The sequence below is a fragment of the Grampus griseus genome (genome assembly GCF_964374135.1).
Source record: "Grampus griseus genome assembly, chromosome: 9".
NCBI lineage: Eukaryota > Metazoa > Chordata > Mammalia > Artiodactyla > Delphinidae > Grampus > Grampus griseus.
The window spans coordinates 51,769,160-51,784,796 of NC_139003.1; the positions used below are offsets into that span (position 1 = coordinate 51,769,160).

Here is a 15,637-nt window from a genome sequence, read left to right on the forward strand (position 1 = left end):
TCATCCCAGGGGACTGTGAAAAGGGTTAGACAAGAAAGCCAGGTATTTTAACAGATTAGAATTATTGCAGCTTTCCCTCTGATGGGCTACGGAGCACGGGCCCTTCTCCGCACTACCCCCACCCCCACCCCACCCCCAGTCACTTACAGTCCCCAGGAGCCCGGGTCCGGCTGGTTGGGCAGTGGAGACATGCTGTACCAACAAAGACCAGAGGAATGCCGCCCTGACCTTTTAGGATCTCGGCTCAGCCCCTGGTCTGACGTGGGGATTTGCTTCAGAGTTGGAAAGAAAAACCCATTTTCTACCCAAGCCTAGGTGGCTCCAGAAGGGGACCAGCCAGCCCTGTCGCCAGCGGTCCCTTGCCCCAGTGAACTCCTCTAAGTGAATCATGGAACTACGAAAAACCCCAGCTGGGAGGACAGTGACATCACACTCCCTAGAGGAAGAGAAAATAAAGAGACAAGATAGGGAGGGTGGGAGGGAGGGAGATGCAAGAGGGAAGAGTTATGGGAACATATGTATATGTATAACTGATTCACTTTGTTATAAAGCAGAAACTAACACACCATTGTAAAGCAATTATACTCCAATAAAGATTAAAAAAAAAAAAGGGACAAAAACAGCACTTGGAGCAGGGCAGCCAAGGTGCCCTGGGGGAGAAATGACAAGTATCCCAAAGGGGGAGAAACTCACAAATTGAAAAAGCCTGGCTTCTGAACTCACCAGTGGCCCACGGCTGTAGCCGAGATGGCAAAGGGCAAGGTGCAAAAAGAAAAAAGAAAAAAAAAAAAAAAAAGTTAGCACTGAGAATCAAGAGGTGAAATCTTGGGTCCAGGGTAGGTGCCTGGCTTTGCATTCATTTGGGAAAGATTTCTCTGGTAAAATTATGAACTTATTATGTCAACAGGGATGTCCCAGGGAGTTTTAAATCCCTCACACAACCACTGCTGATTTTCCAGCCTGAGAATTGCATTTTCTTCCTTGATGGTTTGCCTAACTCCCAAGCCTATCCAACCAGGGAAATGTAAATCCAAACTTCATCCAAACCCTAGAGCCAGAGGAATTTCTCCCATTAAGAAAACCACTTTGGCGCTTCCCAGGTGGCACAATGGTTGAGAGTCCGCCTGCCGAAGCAGGGGACACGGGTTCATGCCCCGGTCCGGGAAGATGCCACATGCCGCAGAGCGGCTGGGCCCATGAGCCATGGCCGCTGAGTCTGCACGTCCGGAGCCTGTGCTCCGCAACGGGAGAGGCCACAACAGTGAGAGGCCCACGTACCGCAAAAAAAAAAAAAAAGAAAAAGATAAAAAGAAAACCACTTTGATCTCACCCATCACCTCAATTTGTTTTTAGTCCATTTAAAACTCAGAACTCTCCTCTGGGTTTTTTCCAGAAACCATATTGAAAGCATTGAGTCCTGTCCCATCAAATCAAAGTCAGTAGCCAGTTATTTTCCTGCTGGTTTCCTCATGTCTTGCCCTCTGTGCTTAGCTCTTTGGGTGTTTCTTTTTACATGGAGTCTGTTAGGTCTCCATTCTTTACTAATGACTCAGAACTTTCTTAAGTTTCTCTATTTACTATACATTATGAGTCGAGTAAAACTGTAAAATTATAACATTTCATATTTTTCTTTTTCTTCCCTCTACTACTTAAAAAAAAAACCAGAATATTTTATTCCTCTTTTACCTTCTACATTAGTTTGCTAGGGCTGCCATAACAAAGTCCCATAGACAGGGTGGCTTGAACAGAGAAATTTATTTTATTTTCTTACAGTTCTGGAGGCTAGAAGTCCAAGATCAAGGTGTCAGCAGGGTTGGTTTCTTTAAGCCTCTCTCTTTGGCTTATAGATGGCTGTCTTCTCTCTGTGTCTTCACATGCTCTTCTCTCTGTGTGTATCTGTATCCTAATTTCTTCTTAGAAGGACACCAGTCCAGTCATACTGGATCAGGGCCCACCCTAATGACCTCATTTTAACTTAATTACCTCTTGAAAAACTCTATCTCCAAATATAGTTATAATCTGAGGTACTAGGGGTTAGGACTTCAACACACGAATTTTAGGTGAATACAATATAAAATTCAGCCCATAACACCTTCCCTAAGAGGCCTATGAATTTTTTTCTAAATTGGCTTTTCTCCTGGCACTGAAGTATTTGAAAGGGTATATGGGATCAAAGCAAAACTGTAGGTAAGAACTTTTTGTTTTTGTCAGTTGGCACAAACATAATCATATTGATCTTTTTTTCATATAAATTTATTCATTTTATTTATTTATTTTTGGCTGTGTTGGATCTTTGTTGCTGTGCACAGGCTTTTCTCTAGTTGGGGCGAGTGGGGGGCTACTCTTCCTTGTGGTGCGTGGGCTTCTCACTGTAGTGGCTTCTCTTGTTGCAGAGCACGGGCTCTAGGCGCTCAGGCTTCAGTAGTTGTGGCACACGGGCTCAGTAGTTGTGGCTCATGGGTTCTAGAGCACAGGCTCAGTAGTTGTGGTGCATGGGCTTAGTTGCTCCGCGGCATGTGGGATCATCCCGGGCCAGGGCTCGAACCCGTGTCCCCTGCATTGGCAGGTGGATTCTCAACCACTGCACCACCAGGGAAGCCCAATCATATTGATCTTGAGGATGCAAAATTAAAATCAAAATAATTATCAAGTCTGATTTAAACAATGGCTAGAAACCAGCCTGGTAAATGACTCTGCTCAGGTGCCATGGAACCTTTATTTGTGAAAATTCAGGTGCAGTGCATTTGATTTAAGGTTGTGAGTATGTATGTGGGTAAAGGAAGACATTTTCATGAAAAAAAAAAAACTTAATACCTACTTTGGTGAATCTTTTAGATTGCAATTTTATTTTTAAAATCTTTTTAATTGTAAAATATAACACTGACACAAAAATGGTTAAAGGGTGAACGCCTGATAACCACTATCCAGTTTAAGAAATAGACCTTGAAGGGCTTCCCTGGTGGCGCAGTGGTTGGGAGTCTGCCTGCTGATGCAGGGGACACAGGTTCGTGCCCCGGTCCGGGAGGATCCCACATGCCGCGGAGTGGCTGGGCCTGTGGGCCATGGCCACTGAGCCTGTGCTCCGCAACGAGAGAGGCCACAGCGGTGGGAGGCCCGAGTACTGCAAAAAAAAAAAAAAAGAAATAGACCTTGGCCCACTTTTCCATGTGCTGCTTCCCAAGCCCAAGTCCCTCCCTCCTCCTCTTGTAAGACATGTAAACATTATCCTGACTTTTGTGGTTATTTTTTCCTTAATTTTGTTTATAGTTTTATCACCCAAGTGTGTCCTAGAGTTTAGTTTTGTGTGCTTAGGTTTTTTTTTTTTACTAAGTTTTTAAAAGTCTCCTTTAATCCATTGGTTTCCACTTATCTTTCTCTTTTTATTTTTCCTTACAATTTATTGATATTTGTTGAAGAAATCAGGTTGTTTATCCTATACAGTCTCTCACAGTCTGGGTTTTGCTCTTGATTGCAATTTTATATTTACAGTAAAAGAAAATATATTTTAGTGATCTTTCCTTAAGATAATGATTTGTATTATCTGCAAGACATTCTATGTCTCATGGAAGGTTGTTTTATTCCGATCATAGAGGTGCATAATCCTGATCTTGAAGTTCTATGTAAACCTTTTTTTTTTTTTACCCAAAGTTTACAAAGAAAGGCTTTAAGCAGAAAAAAACATGATAGATACTTTTTATTTGTTCCTTTAATAAAACATATTAATATCATCTTTCACTTCATTTATTTCCAACTCATTTAAAAATTAAATTTGAAATTTGCCCCTTAGTTGAGGGAGAACTTTTGTGTGTTTGACATAAACTTTAAAAAGAATTTAAACATAAAACCTCTATTAATGAGAATACCCTGGGAACAGAATCTTTTTATTTTGATTGTGGCCAACTATGGTTCTGGCTTCTTAAGACAAAGGAAACTGAAATTGATGAGTAGCAGTGAATGAGTCTAAACCATGCAGTTTGCTGGGTTTTTCTTTTTTTTTTTTTTTTTCTGCAGTATGTGGGCCTCTCACCGCTGTGGCCTCTCCCGCCGCGGAGCACAGGCTCCGGACACATGGGCCCAGCTGCTCTGCGGCATGCGGGATCCTCCCGGACCGGGGCACGAACCCGTGTCCCCCGCATCGGCAGGCGTACCCTCAACCACTGCGCCACCAGGGAAGCCCCAGTTTGCTGTTTTATTGTTAGCTAACTTTTTTATCTTGAAGTTGACAACTGCCAATATGCTGGTCGGTCTAAGTCTCCCATTATATAGGCTCTGGTTAATCAGTATTATAATCCTAATAATAGTAATCACTAACATTTATTGTTCATGATGTGACAGGCGTATGAATTTACATATATTCAATCCTCAAAACAACCTCCGATTATAAATATAACTATTATCCCACTTGACAGGAAACTGAGGTACAGAGAGGTTACATAACTTGCTGAAACTAGCACAGTAAGGAGGGGTAGAGCTGCAGTTTGAATCTAGGTTATCTAACTCCAGAGCTGACTCTTAAACCATATTATCTATATACTATAGTATGTAAAATAGGATAGCTATACAAATTGATAGGTATTTTATGTAGACTTATTATATACATATCTCATTTTTTGGAGGTCCCTAACAATTACTCCTTTATAGTCTTCTCTTTAAACTGAAATGGTGGTCTAAGTGAAGAGCCTTTAGGTATCCCTCTTAAATTTGGTTATGCAGTTGGGTAGCTTTTTTTTTTTTTTTTTTGCGGTACGCGGGCCTCTCAGTGCTGTGGCATCTCCCGTTGCGGAGCACAGGCTCCGGACGCGCAGGCTCAGCGGCCATGGCTCACGGGCCCAGACGCTCCGCGGCATGTGGGATCCTCCCGGACCGGGGCACGAACCCGTGTCTCCTGCATCGGCAGGTGGACTCCCAATTACTGCGCCACCAGGGAAGCCCGCAGTTGGGTAGCTCTTAGATAACGTCAGTTGCCTTAGGCAAAAATGGTAAAGACACACTCTAGTACAAAGTCTGTTTTATTTTTCATATCTCAGGAAAATAGCCATAGTAGGAGTTTTAGAACACTAGGAGAGGAATGGTAAATCCTCTAGATATGTATGGATGGGGGAGGAAGTGGATTTCCTTGGAGTCAAAAAGTAAAAATAGACATCTTGGTAAAGATATGATTAATTGTATTATTACCAATGAAAGATCATGACCAGTCATCAATATTATTAGTTCTGATAGTGTTTTTTTGGTTAAATTATTTGATCTATTATGATAATAATCAAAAGTAATAGCTGCTGAGTGTCTTTTTTTTATTAGTTCAAATTATTTCTAAACTGTATGTGAGCACTCCCAACTCATCCTTGAATCAGGATACCAATCGTTGAGGATGGATATGTAGAGACACACATTTTCCAGTATTGACTTTTGACTGGCACTTAACTGGTTACTATCCATCACTTAATTGAATTGAGTGCACTCAAGGATCATTGTCTCAAAGTCTTAATTATGTCCATAGTGGCAGTAAGAAGATGGATGAGAAGTCAAAAGCAAAGGGTCAAGGTTGAAGTCTGGAAATGGGTGAAGGAATTGGAGAGAGTGTTATGTGTTGGAGAGCAGGTGTCAGGGGAGAAAGTGTCTGCTTAATGGGTGGGAGAGGTTATTGTGACTCTAGAGAACCTTTTACTCTGATGGAATGGTGGTGTAATTTTCCTTAAAAATATTGTTTAGGCAAACTGAAATGGCCACAGTCATTTCTGGAAACAGAGTATCAGGGATGTTGATATAGAAGCAAGTAGAAAGCCTGAGTGTTTTTTACAAGATAGTTTTTCTCCTGGTGGTCACATCCATCTCCCTTCCCTGACGTTGGAGGTCCATGAAAGATTTTTAGCTCAGCACCATATCATCTCCCAGCAGGTGGTTGTGCTACCAGTAGCCTCTCTAGGAATACAAATTCCTTTTGCATTCATTTTTCTAAGTCAGATTTCCATTTCAATTCTATTTTCTTAGAAAAAGATATACCTTTGTTTTTTTTCAAATCCCACCTTAATTTTTTTGTCTTCCACAATGAGTGTGTCAATAACAAGCAAAAAATACTAGTAGAGGACAGCTATAAGAAATCACTTAGAAAAATTTATGTATGCTGACTGTCAGGATAACAGATACCTTCCTGGCTCATGCTAACTCTCTAGCTTCTATAAACCTAAAAAGCATCCATAGAAAATTGCTTGTGATCTTGAATTGTATTCACACTTTCTCATACTGTTTTCTAGATTTCTCCATGAGGACTGTAATTCTCAATACTTGAACACTTCAAATGTGCACAATGTGTTAAAAGAATAATGTTTCTTAAGGTGTCTTTTTTTAAAAAATTATTTATTTATTTATGGCTGCATTGGGTCTTCGTTGCTACGCGCCAGCTTTCTCTCGTTGTGGAGAGCGGGGGTTACTCTTCGTTGCAGTGCGCAGGTTTCTCATTGCGGTGGCTTCTGTTGCGGAACATGGGCTCTAGGCACGCAGGCTTCAGTAGTTGTGGCACATGGGCTCAGTAGTTGCAGCGCCCAGGCTTAGTTGCTCCACGGCATGTGGTATCTTCCCAAACCAGGGCTCGAACCCGTGTCCCCTGCATTGGCAGATGGATTCTTAACCACTGTGCCACCAGGGAAGCCCCAATTAAAGATCTTTAGTTGGTTCTTTGAGGGGTTCCTGCTGCAATGATAGGAATGTTTGGCAGATGCAACTACCCATATGTTAGAATCTGTATTTGTTTTCTTCTGCTGCACTTTCTGGGAGATTTAGGTTAAGGACTCAGAGCACTGAGCCTAAACTCTGAGAGCAGAACCTCTGGTGCAGGATGAAGGAAAACTTCAGATGCAGGTGACACAGGTTGTGGGATGGGCTGCAGGTACCTCACACAGGTTCTTTTGCCAGAGCGAAAATTTCGGATGTCATAACTATGGACATGATATCTTTTTACACTACTAAAAATCAAATTAACCACAAATATACACATTTTAAAATTAGATGACTTGGAGAAATTTCTTAAGTCCATTCTCTGAAACAGTTTAGCCATGACTTAACATCAGTATGACTAGTAATAAAATTAGAGTGATTAAAAAATATTGATCAATGTATTTTCCTTATACACAATATTTACTTATTAGCTGTAGCTAAACTAGTTTTAAATTGTATTATATTTAATGACTTCATTAGCTCCTAACTGCTGACGTAAATGATTTTTCTTAAACCTCAGGATATAAGAATCCTACAAGAATGAGATCTAGACTTTCTAAAAATAAATATACAAATAGGGTTAAACTTCTAGTAATTTGATAAAAAATTATTGAATTGAATTTTAGGGATGGTGGGATTCATTTCCAGGATCTTCTAATTTAGAGATGACCAGCACAGGAAACCTTGTCCTTTGGGTCCTCTGGGTTTGAGCTACTGTCCATTTTTAAATACTTTCATTTTTAAGTGGTGAATTATATCAGAAGGAGGATTCACTAGTAATTTTCTCTATTACTATTAGAGAAAATAGTACTCTACTAATAGAGAAAATAGTAATTTTCTCTATTACTATTGCAAGACCCATGATATCCTCACAATAGTATTATAAAGTATTTTAAATGCTGAACAGAAGTATAGCGGAAGGGCTTCCCTGGTGGCGCAGTGGTTGAGAGTCCGCCTGCCGATGCAGGGGACACGGGTTCGTGCCCCGGTCTGGGAGAATCCCACGTGCCGCGGAGCGGCTGGGCCCGTGAGCCATGGCCGCTGAGCCTGCGCGTCTGGAGCCTGTGCTCCGCAACAGGAGAGGCCACAACAGTGAGAGGCCCGCGTACCGCAAAAAAAAAAAAAAAAAAAAGTATAGCAGAAAAACCATATATTTGATGGTTGATGTATGGGAGTCCTAGTGAGCTTTCACTGGTTGATAATTACCATATGTTACTGTGTTACTGTACTGTGGAAAGACTAGGCTTTGCTATCTATTAACTCCAAGGCTACATCTTATCTTAGAGGCAAATAACAGCTGCCAGTGGTTTAATGCTAGTCACTTGGAAGAGTTAACCACTTCTCACAAAGCCAAACTCATTTTGGTTCCTTAAGACTATTGGTGGCATGTTCTCTCCAGCTAATGAAACACTCACTTTAACTGAATTTTTAAATATAATGACTTGCTATGATGACTTTATATCATTCTCAAAATTTTGTATTTTTGCAAATAAATAATTATTATACCCATAAGTGTTCACTTTACCATTCTGGATTTCCCATTTTGTACAATCTCTACCTCTTTGAATAATGTTCATATTTTCGATGGGATCACCGCTTGTAACTGGACTGAGGAGTCCTAAGAGTAGAATTACTAGTAGCAGTTGGAGAAATAGCAAACATTTGTATGGTACTTACTATGTTCCAGGCACTAGTCTAATAAGTGTTTTGCATATTTTACGTCATTTAATCCCTCAGTAGTACCATTGGTATCCTCATTTTGCAGATGAGGAAACTGAGCACATAAAGTTTAACTAACTTGCCCAGGAATTTGTAGCCAGGCAGCCTGGTGCCGGAATTCATGCTAATATCCACTGTAGTCTATCCTCTCTGTGGAAACCAATAATTATAGTAGCAGAGGAATCGAAACGCAAATATTTAAGTTACAGCACTTCATTTTACCATTTGCAATTATATCTTCCTTAGTAGATGTTTTAGTAAGACATGAATTGAAGATGTAACTGTTTGGTTCAGGTGAGTCTCTTATTCTAAACATAAAATTTCCATTATCCTAAAGAAAAGTAAATGCCTTGTAAGGAAGCCCTGTTTTTTCAACTGTTTTCTCTTGAAGATTATTTTTAGCTCTTCTCTGTACTCCTTAGAAGTTAGACTGAGTATTGTTCAGTAGAGGGAATTGCCGTGGCTTTTAAACTGTAGCCATATGAAATATGTGGCCATTTTGCACATGGCAAACACATGGCTCAATTCTAATGCCCATCGTACGCTTATGTGTACATTTGTCTGCGTGTGGAGGAAATGTGAAGTTTTATGGACAAGAGTAGCGAAGCTGAAACATGTCATCATTCTGCAAAAAGACTAGAAGATGTTTGGTTTTATCCCTGCCAAGGTGCTTCAAAATGCCTGTCCCCCTTCCTTCCCCGCCCCTCCCCCCCCCGGCACCCAGGGAAGAAAGTAAAAGATCTGCACAAATCTCATAAACAAACTGATAAAAATATTTGTTTCTTCCTCACATGCAACAGTTATTCCAGGTATGTCTCCTAACTTTACTTTTTATCTGCTGGCAATCATCTATTTAGCATCTTTTTGATGAGCTGGACACTGTGCATTTTTCCCCTGGCAGGCTTGTGCAGACATATGTTCCTCTGCCATCTTGTAATCAGTGTGGTTTCAGGGAGGTCTCAGGTTTCATGATTTAGTTCTCTTTATATTATTGGAAAAAATTCTTTGGGGATTAAGTAAATTTTGCTTTCCCTTGGGACCAAAGCAAGGTTGCTCTGGGTCCATCACCATGAATAATGCATCAGCTGCCTTAATGGCATTGTTAAGATTGCAAGTAGTCTTGACTCTGTAGCCTGAAGAAAATATATTGGCCCATTACCAGTTTATACAGGTCAGGTATCTTAGTGCTGGGGGTAAGGAGAAATGGAATGTGACAGCTGGTGTCAGCATGAGTTCTGTTTCTAAGCTCTGTAACCTATTTCAGTAGGAAGTCCTCTTTATTTTCTTTCCAGTGTAAGTTTTTTTTTCGGTTAAATATCTAAAGAATTATTTCATCTGTTAATATTCAAGATGTTATCTATAAACTTAAAAAGACATGTTCAGCCATAAATTTAAAAACATTTGAAGTAGCACTAATAGTATTTCTATATATGGAGCCAATTAACTATTTTATAATAGAATATTGTTCCTATTTTAATTCTAATTACAAAACTAATCTTTGTATTATATAATGTCTTATACAAATATACTGTCAGAAAATTTTTTGAAATTAGAGTGAACTATGATTGAGCAGGAAATTGCGGAAATGTTGTTTTTGACGAGTTTGAAACTGGTTTGAAGCACCCCCCCCCAAAAAAAAAATCACAAATTATTCCCTGGGTGTTGTCCCAAACTAGTATTATTTTCTTTTTCATTTATAAAAAATTCTTATTTTCTGGTGAATAAGTGGCCACTGTAAAAATAAGAACAGGTAATAAGGACCAGAGAATTAGTACCTTGGTATTGAGTAGTTTGGGTGTTTTCAGCCATGTTTGGGAGTAATTGATTAGATTTCCAGTTGATGTTTTATCATAGTAAACTTTTTATTGCATCTATGAAGAACAAAAGGAGGAAGGTGTAGGTGCACTTGATTATCCCCATAGGAACTCCTAAAAATTTAGGCATGTGGAGATTAAGTGACATTAGACACTTAATGGAGACAGTGGTACAAGAGGGAGAAAAGCTACACTGTTGCTGGGAATGTAAATTGGTGCAGCTACTATGGAAAACAGTATGGAGGTTCCTCAAAAAATTAAAAATAGAGCTACCATATGATCCAACAATCCTACTCCTGGGCATATATCTGGACAAAACTGTAATTTGAAAAGATATATGCACCCCTACGTTCATAGCAGCACTGTTCACAATAGCCAAGACATTGAAACAATCTAAATGTCCATCGGCAGATGAATGGATAAAGAAGATGAGGTGTATATATATATATATATATATATATATATACACACACACACATACACACACACACAATGAAATATTATTCAGCCATAAAAAAGAATGAAATAATGCCATTTTCAGCAACATGGATGGGCCTAGAGATTATCATACTAAGTGAAGTAAACCAGACAGAGAAAGACAAATATTATATGATTATCACTTATATGTGGAATTTAAAATATAACACAAATGAACTTATCGAAACAGAAACAGACTCACAGACATAGAGAACAGACTTGTGGTTGCCAAGGGGGAGGGGGTTGGGGGAGCGATGGGTTGGGAGTTTGGGATTAGCAGATGCAAACTCTTATGTATAGGATGGATAAACAACAAGGTCCTACTGTATAGCACAGGAACTATATTCAATACTCTGTAATAAACCATAATGGAAAAGCATATGAGAAATTATTAATTCTTCAATTTTATATATATATATATATATAATTGAATCACTTTGCTGTACAGCAGAAATTAACACAACATTGTAAGTCAACTATACTTCAATAAAATGAATTTTTTAAAAAAAGGGAGAGAAAGCAGGAGTATAACATTTGAGCAGAGCCTCAACCCGAAGAAATCAGGTATGACGTAATGGAAACATGACCAAGTATGCCTTTGGACTTCATATACTGATTATTTTCTTCCTTTGTTTTCTCTTCTCTCCATATTCTCAAAAATCTGAAAGTGTACCTCTGTCTTTAGAAGGCAGAGTGGTTTCTTGGGTAATTCTGAGTGGGGTCAACAGGTATCCCACACAGCAATGTGATCTTTGGACAGAGTAAGTGCTGTCTTCTTGAGGTCACTGCTACCTTTCTGATTTAAAAAAATTTAAAAAAAGATTTTTTTCCACTAGTGTTAATAAATGAAACTAGTCATTTCTTTTGTTTCTAAGTCCAGGATAAATCTGTAGTTTGGAGGCAGTAAACTTAGAGACCAAGGATATTGTTAGGGATAGATAGACCTAAATTCAAATCCTGACTATGCCAATCAATTTTCATGTGACCTTGGACAATTTACTTATTTCTTCCATGGTTCATTTTTCTCATCTGTTAAATGAGAAAGACAGACATGTAGCTCAGAGCTTTGGGTATGGGAAATGCTCCATAAATATTAGTGTTGAAATCATTATTGAGGTAAAGTGGAAATTTGTAAAGAATTTCTGGCTAGGTCTTTGGTGGCCTGTACTTCTTACTGCTAGTTTCTGATTCTGCTTGAGATACAGGAAGCACGTCAGGATCACCCACAGCACTTCTTCATGCTCTGCTTCATATGAAGACAATCTTCTATGCCCCTAGACTATGTATAGTAACTCCTGTGAGAAGTTACTCCAAGAGTAGACTCCCAGGGGGACTTGTACTGAGTTCCTAGCTCTTAGCATAATATATGTACCTCGAAAACAATAATTCAACATTTTTTTTTGTTGAACAGAAAAATTAAGTGAGTGAATTAAGCCGCGTGTTGGGAAATTGGGTAGTTTCTTCTGTTCACCCAACGCTATGTGGGGAGAAGTCCAGTTTGGACAGGTCTGGGAGAGCAGATTATTCCCCCTGCTATGAAAAGATGCAGTGAATATAAACAGGAAAAATAAAAATGTTCCATCTGCTTACCTGATGCTAAAGTCATCCTGTGTACTGAGGCTCATATTCACGTGCTGTCTTTGGAAGGTATATTAGAGCCACTTCTAAATCAGTTTTAAATTTCAGGTCATGAAATACCAGCAATTGACCTATGATAAAAATTTCAGTAACTTTGAAATATTCCAAACATTAAAAATTCTATAAAATGTTGTAAAAGATACATGTGTAGATACATGTTAGCATTTTATTAAATTTGCTTCAAGTCATTTTTGGTTTTTAAAGTCTGATAATTCTGTATCAGAGTATCTCCTGTTTCATTTCTATTATACTTTATTTGTGCCTTTACTTTTACTTGGTTAATCTTGTTTGAGTTTTTTAAGATATATTTTGTTCAAGGAACTAGCTCTACTTCTGTTATTAATGTCTACTTTCTTTTACTTAAAAAAATTCTCCTTTGTTCTTTTCATAACTCATTGAGTTAAAATTTAACTTATTCATTATCAATCTTTCTTTTCTATCAGCATCTAGGGATGAAGAATTTATTCTTAAGTACCATTTTAGCAGCATCCGAAAAGTTCTGATACATACATTTTTTCACTGCCCATAAATATGTATATTTTGTAATTTATACTATGATTCTTATATGACTCGTTAATTATTTGAAATTTTAGAAATAATTTTTAAACTGTTTAAAATTTTTGTATGTAATATTTAAAAATTTTCCAAACACACGAGTATCTTTTGTTGTTGGTTTAATTTTTTTAATGGTAAATGCAGTGTAAAAGATATTAATTCCTTGAAAGTTGGCCTGATTATTTAAAAGAAATAAAAAGTTGGTAATCTTTGAATTTTTAAAAATAGATTGCAAATCATAGAACCAGAAAGAACTTTAGAGACCACAAAATTCAACTCCTCCTTCATTTTACAGGAAAATACCCCCAAAATGGCAAATGACAATCATGCGCTCATAGAAACATTGCTGAAAGAAAAGCACTTAATTTTTTCAGGTGTAGCATCACTTTTTGTCAGATACAACCCTTAAATACTACTTTGCCTCCCTGAAGGAATCGTTTGAGAAGTTCGTCCTTAGTAAGCCAACCCTTTGTACCTTTAAATTAATCCTGGGCTAATGCAGAATCATCCACTGAGGAATAAGAATGACCACTGGATGCTAGTGTTGAGTTCTTGAGCACAGTGTTTAAGGTTCAAGTATAACAGGAGAAAGAGATGCTGCAATGCAGCCTTCTTTTGGCAGCTAGAAGTTTTCCCTGTTTATCCTTCCTTTTTCAAAAAAAGAGTGGATGGGAGGATGATAGAATGGAAGTGAAATTAAAGGAGAATAAGTTCTTGGTGGTAGTGGGAAAAAATGTCTTTTTTTCTTTACCTCTAACCCTCATATAGTTACACCTTCTAAAACAAAAAAGGAAGAGAAGAAAACAACAAAAATATTTTTCGTTTCAGATGGAACAGAAATCTTTTTCTTCCTTTATTTTAGGGATGCCAAATATGTTTTCATTTTCTGTAACTGTCTTCTAGACAATTATATTTTTTCCTATTGATATTCAAACACCAACTACAGAAGAAGGTTTTAGGTCATACGCATGTCTTATGCTAAAGCATTCATATAGAGCAATAATATTTAAGCGTCTATTATTTGTTAAAAAGATACAGTAATGTAGTAATTTCCTGGAAAGAGTTATAATTTCATGAGTTGATAATTATACAGTCACTGTATGTGGTCCTCATTGACTTTCCATTCTCTGAATTTAGAACTGCAACATAGAGAACCTGCTAAGTACCCTCTCTGCATTACAGTAATTCGTTGCTGAGGAGCATTCTGTGGGAACCTAAAATGTTTTCGTAGTCTGATCAGACATTGTTATATTAATAGGTCTGTAAATGGTTACCTGACAGCTGAAAAATAATTTTTCTTGCCTATTTTCTGGTTAAAAATAAGCAATTTTGGAAGCTCTGTTCGACTTAATAAAAGAACTGAAGATCAGGTTTACCGTATTATTTGTGTAAAATAATGATGAGTATTGTTAAATTAAGCTATGGGAAACTAGAATGTCTGGCTAGAGGTAATTAAGATACGGGTTAATCTTTTTAGATGAGGGCTGCTGTAGTAGACACCTGCAGTTTATTTCACTGAGCCAAGCTTCTTAGAAGCAAAATCTCTGGATTACGAATATAAAAATTCAGTTGGTCACATTGAAAGAGATGAGAAATTGTACTATGTTGAATAGTGTCCCCTCAAAAGTCATGTCCCCTGGTACCTGTGAATGTGACCTTTTTTGCAAACAGGGCCTTTTCAGGTGTGATCATGTTAAGAGGAGGGCCCCAATCCAATGACTGGTGTCCTTATAAGAGGGAAGTGTAGACACAGAGATGCAGAGACAGACGCAGAGGAAGAATGCCATGTGAAGAAGGTGGCAGAGATTGGAGGTTGCATCTCCAAGACAAGGAACACTTAGAATTGTTGGCAACCACTGGAAGTTAGGAAGAAGCAAGGAAGGATTCTTGTCTAGAGGGAGCATGGCTCTGCCAACACCTTGATTTCAGACTTCTCATCTGCAGTACTGTGAGAGAATAGATTTCTGTTGTTTTAAGCCTCCCAGGTTTTGGTAATCTGTTATGAGAGTCCTAGGAAATGAATACAGAAGGCATTTTTATTATAACTGATGTAAAAACAATTAGAGCATGTGCTGGAGGTGCCTGAGCCTACATACAAGAGGAGAGGGAGTAAGTCTTTAACTTTTAAAAATGGATTGCATCTCAAAAAGACTTTAACAATTGTTCAGTTAGGATACTTGTGAACTTTAACTCCTGGAAACCTATCATCATTTTTATGTTTTGTTTTCCACAGCTGACAATACCCAGGGGAAATCAGTATAAGGAAAGATTCCTGCACAACAATAAAAATAGATTTTAAGTTCACTGTGTCTCTAGTGGACTTTTTTTTTTTAAAACTTGAGAGCTCATAAGACATTTATGGTTCCTATTTTCTGTGGTGTTCACCATTTTCCAATAAGAAACTTTTGCATATCACTTTTATTTATATCCAATGGCTGGCTTTCTAGTTCTGTCTCTTTTCTCCTTTCTTGTAGAAACTTTCACTACAATAATATTCAAGAATATTTGCTGCAATAATATTCTTATATCTTTCCTCTTCAACAGGAACCATGCATATTTTTAAATGAAATTATTTCCTTTTTTGTCAGCTAGATTTGTCTTCTTTTAGTTTTTAAAATGTTTTTCGGTTGATGACTATGCTGCAAGATCCTAGTGCTTATCGATGAGTATTAAAATAGTGGAGAGATTTTTTTTTTTTTTTTTTTTTTTTTTGCCGTACGCGG

The 15,637-nt window shown here is 38.1% G+C and overlaps 1 protein-coding gene across 12 annotated transcripts in view; it reads left to right on the plus strand.

Annotated features, from left to right (window-relative positions):
- Window positions 1-15,637, plus strand: part of ADAM22 (ADAM metallopeptidase domain 22) — a gene marked incomplete at its 5' end in the record, with an annotated part of 241,786 nt that overhangs the window by 133,423 nt on the left and 92,726 nt on the right. The window lies entirely within an intron of this gene.